The sequence below is a fragment of the Nanorana parkeri genome, unplaced genomic scaffold, assembly GCF_000935625.1.
Source record: "Nanorana parkeri isolate BGI_ZX_2015 unplaced genomic scaffold, ASM93562v1 scaffold1043, whole genome shotgun sequence".
NCBI lineage: Eukaryota > Metazoa > Chordata > Amphibia > Anura > Dicroglossidae > Nanorana > Nanorana parkeri.
Window position 1 is genome coordinate 37303 of NW_017307311.1, and position 9104 is coordinate 46406.

Genomic DNA, 9104 nt, shown 5'->3' on the forward strand with positions numbered 1-9104 from the left:
AAGGGCCTGCTTTGTAGTCAAAGCATTTGTTTTCAACCTTATGTTTGTGAAGGACAAGGAATGGTTGCTTGCGTAAAAGTGCGGCCGACTCCGAAACTCTCCTATTGCAGATGATGGCAACAAGGAAGACAGCATTGCATGCAAGATCCTCCAAAGAGATAACCCTGATAGGTTCAAAGGGAGCTAGCCCTTGCACAAAGAATTTACCAAGGAATGAGAGGCCAAGGAAGATATTTGTCCCTTTAAAGTACTCAGTGCTAAATGCTAATCCAACCCTGACTGGAAGAAGGCCAAAACTCATCCCACAGAGTACTTCTGAGGATGAAACTTCCACTGTTCGCACCAGGCAAAATAATAGGATTTTGGTACTCACCGTAAAATCCTTTTCTCTCCGTTCATTGAAGGACACAGGGAACAGATCGGAGATCATGTACTGTAGGGTAATATCGCCACCTGCAGGAGAAGGACGCTAGGCACAAAAAAACTAAAGACCAATTACAGCCTAGGGGCGGCCCCTGCCGGTGGCCAAACCCCCCACCTACTGAGAAGTCTCCAGTTTAGTAACAAGCAGTAAAGGAGTACACACCCACATAGAGGGGCGGGCCCTGTGTCCTTCAATGAACGGAGAGAAAAGGATTTTACGGTGAGTACCAAAATCCTATTTTCTCTCCCGTTCATTGAAGGACACAGGGAACAGATCGGAGATCATGTACTGTAGGGACGTCACAGAGCAGTACCAAAAAAGAGGGGTGGGCCAACAGAAACAACAAACCCAACTAAACAAAAAAATCCCCTCAAACGGCCGCCTGCAACACTTTGCGCCCCAAACCAGCATCCGCAGATGCCAAAACATCCACCTTATAAAACTTGGCAAAGGTGTGAACAGAAGACCAAGTCGCGGCCTTACAAACCTGAGAAACGGAGGCACCATGACGGAAAGCCCAAGATGCCCCAACAGCCCTTGTAGAATGGGCCGTAACAGAAAAAGGAGGCTCACGCCCCTTAATAGCATACGCCTGAGATACTGTGTCGCGAATCCATCGAGAGATGGTAGCCGACGAGGCAGCCCTGCCCTTCCGGGGGCCATCTGCAACGACAAACAGGGAATCCGATTCCCGAAACGCAGCCGTAGCACTCAGGTAAACCCGGATGGCGCGGACCACGTCCAGACAGTGCAGTGCCCTCTCCTTCCTGTGGACAGGCTTCGGACACAAGGAAGGCAGGACAATGTCCTCATTGAGATGGAAAGCCGAAATTACCTTTGGCAAGAAAGACGGCCGAGGCCGCAGAACCACCTTGTCCTGATGCAGGACCAGCAACGGGGACGAGCAAGAAAGAGCCGCCAATTCCGAAACCCTGCGGATCGAGGTGACCGCCACCAAAAAGGCTACTTTTTGAGAGAGAGTCAGAATCGGAATATCCCGCAGAGGCTCAAAAGGAGATTCCTGCAACACCGAGAGCACCAGATTCAAATCCCACGGCGGCAACGGGGAGCGAACAGGGGGAACGATACGTGTGACCCCCTGCACAAAAGTGCGAACGAAGGCGTTGGAGGCTATCGGCCGCTGAAAAAGGACAGTCAAAGCCGAAATCTGGCCCTTGATCGTACTCAAGGCCAAACCCTGATCCACACCTCGCTGTAAAAAGGCGAGGATCCTGGCAACGGAAAACAAACGAGGCGGAAATCCCACCGACTCACACCAGGCAAAATAAGCCTTCCATGTTCGATGGTAAATCCGTCGTGACACAGGTTTGCGCGCTCGCAACATCGTAGAAATAACCGCATCCGAGAGACCACGATCCCTCAACACCTGGCTCTCAACAGCCACGCCGTCAAAGCCAACGACGGTAAAGACGGATGGAACACCGGACCCTGAGACAGAAGATCTGGACGGAGCGGCAGGCGCCAGGGGACGTCCGCCACCAACCGAACCACATCTGCGTACCACGCCCTCCTCGGCCAATCCGGAGCCACGAGGATGACCGGGACGCCTTCCACCATGACCCTGCGAAGAAGACGCGGCAACAGATATAGTGGAGGGAAAGCGTAAATCAGACCGTAGCAATCCCACGGCGCCACCAGGGCGTCCACCGCATCTGCCCAAGGATCCTGGGTCCTGGCCACGAACCGATCGACCCGCCGATTGAGGCGGGACGCCAGGAGGTCCACGTCCGGGAACCCCCAGCGAAGACAGAGCTGGCGAAACACCTCCGGATGTAGCATCCATTCCCCCGGGTCCACCGACTGGCGACTGAGATAGTCGGCCTGCCAATTGTCCACGCCCGGAATGTACACGGCGGAGAGAGCCGGGACATGCACCTCCGCCCAAGATAGAATGCTTTCCACTTCCCGAGCCGCGGCCACACTTCTTGTGCCGCCCTGATGGTTGACGTACGCCACGGCCGTGGCGTTGTCCGACTGAACCCGGACCGGCCGTCCCTGAAGACGGTCCGTCCAATGAAGAAGAGAGAGACGGATCGCCCGAAGTTCCAGCACATTGATCGAAAGCCGAGACTCCTCCGACGACCAACGGCCCTGAGCCGTCCAAACGTCCAGGACTCCCCCCCAGCCCAACAGGCTGGCATCCGTGGTGACCACCGTCCAGTGAATGGGAAGGAAGGACTTGCCCAACACCAGGGACGGAGACCGAAGCCACCAGACCAGGGAGGCCCTCGCCTCCCGAGACAACCGAACCGCCCGGTCCAGCGACAAAGGGGACTTGTCCCACAGCGACAATATGGACCTCTGCAGAACCCGCGTGTGATGCTGAGCGTAAGGCACCGCTTCGAAGGAAGCCACCATGAGGCCCAGGACCTGCATGCAAGACCGGATCGTTGACCATCGACGTGTCTGTAGTAGCGCCACATGCGAGCGAATCTTCAGAAGCTTCTCGGGGGGTAGAAAAACCCGCGCCGAGGTAGAGTCCAGAATCAACCCCAGATACTCCAACCGAGTGGTCGGTATCAGGCAGGACTTCTGGAAGTTCAGGAGCCAGCCGAACTCCTCCAACGACCGGACGGCGATCGTCAGATCCGTCACCAGAGAGGAATGCGACTCCGCCTTCAGCAGAAGGTCGTCCAGGTACCCCACCACCGAGATCCCCCGACAACGCAACAGGGCCAAGATCGGGGCCAACACCTTGGTGAACACCCGAGGTGCCGACGCCAAACCGAAGGGCAGAGCGACAAACTGGTAATGGTCGTCCCCTACCGCAAAGCGAAGATAGCGTTGGTGGAAGGTACAAACAGGAACGTGAAGGTAGGCATCCTTGATGTCGAGGGAGGCCATGAAATCCCCCTGGTGAAGACACGCCACCACAGAGCGGATCGATTCCATCCGGAACCGGCGAACGCGCACAAAGACGTTCAACCGCTTGAGGTCCAGGATGGGACGAACCCCATCCTTCTTTGGCACCGTAAATAGGTTTGAGTAAAATCCTCTGAACCTCTCCGAGGAGGGAACCGGAATCACCACCCCTTGGGACAAAAGACCCGCCACCGCGCCATGAAGGTCCGCCAGGCGCTGTGGAGGGAGACGGATGTTGGAAGGGAAAAACCTGTCCTCGGGACGCGACAGAAACTCGATCTTGTAGCCCGAGGACACCAATTCCCGCACCCAGGTGTCGGAGACGCGGGACAGCCAGCGGCCCGCAAAGAGCCGAAGACGTCCCCCCACCCTGGAATCCCGGGATGGGGGCAGGTCTTCATGCCGAGGGGGGCTTACCCTGGGGCTTGGCGTTCCTGGGCTGCCAGGGCCGCTTAGCGGCCTGGGAAGGCGTCGGCCTGTTGAACTTCCCGCCCTTCTCAGAGGGCGGGGGCGGACGAAAAAGCCGCTTGTGAGCGGAAAAGGAAGGACCAGGCTTCCGCCGCTGGTCCCTGGGTTTTTTCGACTGAGGCAGGAAGGTACTCTTACCGCCCGTCAGATCCTTAATGATCTCATCCAAGGTAGCCCCGAACAGGCGCTCCCCCGTAAAGGGGAGCTCCGTCAGAGCCTTCTTGGAAGCCTGGTCAGCCGACCAGCATTTAAGCCAGAGGAGGCGCCGAAGAGTAACCGCTGACACAGATAGCTTCGAAACCAACGGGGCCGCATCCAGGGCCGAATTACACAAGTATTGCAGACCCTGCACCACCTGCTCCGTCAGATCGACATAAGCAGGAGACACGTTCTCCTCCGCAAGACCCTGACGCAGCATCTTCATCCACTCAGTTAAAGTCTGGGAGACCAGGGCCGAAGCCAACACGGGGCGCAGCAGAGCCCCGGAAACCGAGTACATAGTACGCGCCACCGCCTCCGCCTTCCTATCCGAGGGATCCCGAAAGGAAGGCGAATCCTCCACCGGGATAACCGTAGCCTTGTTCAGGCGAGAAACCGGCGGATCCACCGCGGGGGGAGTAGACCACTTAGACAGGAAGGACTCCTCAAAAGGATAACGAACCGAGAAGCGTTTGGGAATTGTAAACGACTTGCTCGGGCGCTTCCACTCCTTGTAGACAAAATCATCAAAAAAAGGAACGTAAGGGAAGACCTTAGTAGAACGCCTACTCCTGTGCGTCCCAAAAGGAACCGGCGGGAGCGCTGAAGAGCTCGGAGCGTCTTCAATTTTTAGCGTTTCCCGCACAGCGCGAACCAAGGCCGTGACCAATTCACGCTCCTGGACCATAAGGGCGGACCCCGACTCGTCGTCACTACCAGACTCCGCCTGAGAGGAGTCCCCCTGGTCGGGCTGTGCGGTCGCAGCAGAAATTTCCCCCTCTTCCGCAGAATCCCCAGAAAAAACTGATGAGGGGGCCTGCAAAGCGCGCTTCCGTGGGGGGCGCTGCGTCAGCGCACGCTCCATACGGGACACAAAACCGTCCATGGTGGAGGAAAAAGCCTCCAAGGATAGCATTGCGCCAGCGGACCCCCCCAAAGACCCCGCAGACACCAAGGGAGACTGGGAGAGGGGCGCAGAAGTACAGGCTGCGCAAAGGGGGGATGTGGGAGAGGTCCCTGAGGAGAGGCCGCAGCCCTCACAGGGCACTGCCGTCAGCTTGTCCCCACAATCCATGTCCCCTCAAATACACATATGCCAAACCAGAGCCCCAGCACAGGAAAGAGACCCCAGCAGGCACCGCCCCCGTCCCTAGGCCTGTTGTCGCAGTTGCCCCTAGCAACCGACCCGCAGGCAGACGACCCTCCTACAGTACCCGAACTCCCGGTGTCCCAGTGCGTCCTCACCCGACCGCGTCCCGGCGTGAAAGACCGATCCGGCCGGGTGACGCGCAAGTAAAGGGACCCGGAAGCGGCGCACCGGAAGTGACGTCAGGCCGAGGGCGCACTCGCCCATACCAAAGATGGCGGCCGCGGCCTCCGAGAAGGCCGCAAACGAAGCCGGGGGCTCGATTAGCGGCCCCCGCGAACGGAACCGAGCGGCCAGCAGCGCCGGAGGCCCCAAGCCTCCGCCAGCACCAGGACCGCAGCCCGACCCCAAAAACACCTCCGGAACACCCGCAGGCCGCCCCCTGACGCCGAGGACCCAGGCAAGGACCCCCAGGGCCACACACCCCGACAGACAGGCGACGGAGGACGGAGGAGGAGGGGAGGGGGGAGGAGGGGGGGGGAGGGGGGAGCATGTGGAGCCAAAGCATCCAGGCCCATCTCATACATACCCAGGAGGGTGCGGACCAGGCACCCCCCTCCAGACCGACAGCAGCGCAGGGGACATCAGGACAAACGCCACAGGTGCTGTGCGGAGAACTGGCGCCCCCGACCGCAGTCGCGGCGCCAGCAGCCTGAGGGAAGTGCTGTGACTGGACGGCCGAGACCCCCAGTCATATGCACCCCCCTGGGACGAACCCACAGGCCACCCCGCCGGAGCGGGGCCGTCGTAGCCGACCCACCGTAGCGGGTCTGCATACGCTCGCTGGTTATCCAGGGGAGACTCCAAGGATCCAAGACATCCAGCCTGTCGCCCGGACAACACTTGCAAGAAGAATCCTCTGAAAAAAATCAGGAAGAAGCAGGTAAGAATACCGAGGAAAATTCTTAGCTCCTTACTCCTGACGCTAGGCAAAAAACTGGAGACTTCTCAGTAGGTGGGGGGTTTGGCCACCGGCAGGGGCCGCCCCTAGGCTGTAATTGGTCTTTAGTTTTTTTGTGCCTAGCGTCCTTCTCCTGCAGGTGGCGATATTACCCTACAGTACATGATCTCCGATCTGTTCCCTGTGTCCTTCAATGAACGGGAGAGAAAAGTCCTCGCATACGTGGGGTGAGCAATGGAAGAGAGATGGACTTTTTGCATCAGACAGACCCCTTTTCCTCAGGACCTGAGCGTCGACAGCCAAGCTGTCAATGCCAATAACCAAGAAGCAGGATGGAGTACTGGAAGTTGAGACAGAAGGTCTGGAAGCGGCCACAGGGATATCACATCCATCTGGGCCAGTTGGGAACCACGAGCATCACCAGAATGCCCTTCACATCAGTCCTGCAAAGCAAGGATTTTCAAGGAAGGGAAGGAGTAGATCAGAGAGAACTGATCCCAATGAGCCACCAGAGCATCCATCATGAATGCTGGCAGATCCCTGGACCGGGACACAAACTTGTCTTTCCACCCCCCACACAAACTTTGGGAAGTTCTGACTATCTAGAGGCAGAGCCAGCTGTACCACCTCCTCCCGGCAGTCAGCGCTGGCGGATCGGGGGGAATCCAGCCCCTCCCGTCACGGCAGAGAGCTGTGGCAGGATCGAGAGGTGAGCGAACGCCGGTATGTGTTCGATCACTTCTCGATCTACTGAGCCGACCTGTGACAGTCTCATTGTCACAGGTCGGCTAGAACTATGAGGTGAGTGAAAAGCACTCACCTCATAGTTCTCCTTTAACTACCTCCGGGCCGGCCGTAGTAAAAAAACGGCCGGCCAGGAGCTCTCTCGATCTGAGCGGGCGTCTCTAGACGTCCGCTCAGACACGCGAGCGGGAAATGGCCGGTATTTAAAAACGGGCAGCGATGCCCGTTAATATACATGCGATCCGCCGGCTGTAGAGCCGGCCGATCGCATGTATGGGGTGCCGATCGGGTGTCCCCCCCCCCTCCGCGGTCCCCCCCGCTGTTGTCCCGCTGATCCCGAGCTCCGCTGTGCCCGGTGCGAGCCCGGGATCAGCATGTCGGCTGTGTCACGGGGATCAGAGAGAGCTCGGTACACGAGCTCTCTCCGGTCCCCTCTCCTCTGAAAGAATGCGGAAGTGTTGTATAATACATCACTTCCGCATTCTTGTGTCACTCTCCAGCTTCAGAAGCTGCAAAGAAGCTGATGGAGCAGATCTCTGCTTCATCAGCTTCTTTTGGGGGGTCCTAGGTGACATTAGGGGTCTTGGAGACCCCTGATGTCTCCATAAAGAGGACCTGTCACATATTTTGCTATCACATACGGGGGTTTTATTAGCCCCCGTATGTGATAGCGATAAAGTTTAGTGAAAAAAAAAAAAAAAAAAAAATTTAAGTCCCCCCCCCAAAAAAAATTTAAGTTACACATAAAAAATAATTAAAGAAAAAAAAAATGTTTTAAAGTCCCCACCCATACATACACGCATGCAAACATGCGTCGGGGGCGCATACGTGCAAAAAAGACGATTGCGCCCATTACGCCGCACATGTTACATATCGCCGCGAACGTCGCAGTGAGAGCAATAAGTTTAGGTCCATCAATCACTGATAACACTAAACTGATGAGCGGTAAAAACGTTTAAAGTGTCGCCTATGGCCAATTTTGGTTGCCGTCGTTTTCTGCGATGTCGCGGGTGCGCGCAATTTTAAAGCTTGACATGTTTGGTGTCTATTTAACCGACGTGACCTGATCTTTTATATTTGACCAAAAAACTGGGTAATAATAAATGTTTCCTAACATAATGTTACAAAAAACGTTTTTTTTTTCAAAATTTTCAATAATTTTTCCTAATTATAATAAAAAATAAAACCCGTAGTGGTGATTAAATACCACCAAAAGAAAGCTCTATCTGTCCCCAAACAATGGTATAAAATTCATTGCAGTACAGCGTTGCATGACGGAATAAACGTCAGTCAAAGTATCGCAGCGCTGAATACTGAAAAATGGCCTGGCCAGGAAGGGGGTCTAAACACCTGGTCTTGAAGTGGTTAAAGGTGCCATGAAAATGCAATTTTCTACAGTGGGGCTCCAGCAATTGCTCATGTGACGACTTGTCCATGTACTGGCATTGGATACAGGCATCTCTATAAAGCTCACAAAGTACAGTTTATGTTGACACTGGGTCAAAGAAGTACTGAATAATTATGTACTAATCCTGGAGGCTGTACTTTTATGGCAGTTAATATCCAGCTAACTGTTCCCCTAGCCCTGTAAGTAGGCTTTGATTCGTGACTATTTTTCCTATTTGCTGACGTACTTTGTTCCATTTGGCATCAGTGTTAAGACAGTTCCTTTTCATACAATAAATGACATTGCTTTGAAAAATCATATCCATATACTAAATGAAACATCTCTTTTGTAGATAAGACACTGCTAAATGGCAATTAACCTATCATGATTCATCCTTGTAGCTGTGCTTGTAACTGTCACTTAGGAAAACCTTTACTTGTGATGTCTGATGAGTCACTTATCACCTTCCTTTATAGACCTGAAAGGATTAACATTTGGAGAAAGAGAAGATGTCTAAAGGGGGTTATTTAGTAAGCTGCCAGAGGCAGCCGAGTGAATACCGAGCCAAAGTGAAGGGAGCTGAACCCCATTCAGCTATTCACTCCAGCCATACATCGGCTGGCTTCAGCTCCCTTCGGTATGTTCAGCTGAGCCAAAGTGAAGAACACGTTCGGCTATTATGAATAGCCCGTACAGCAGCCCTTTGGTTCGACTGAACCGAAGAGCTCCAACGGCTGAAGTGAGCCAAAGCTATGGCTATATCCTTTGTGAATAACTCTCCAAGTCTTCTTTCTCAGTAAAGGTCTGCAATATAAATCCATCACTCAGCTTAGAAAAGTGCTAAACTGGCCTCCAGAAACACTACACACCACCTGCATTAGAACATAATGGACTCAAGGCAGGCACCACGTCAGCTGTCTGATAAAGAAAGCCAGACAGCTCTAAATACTGT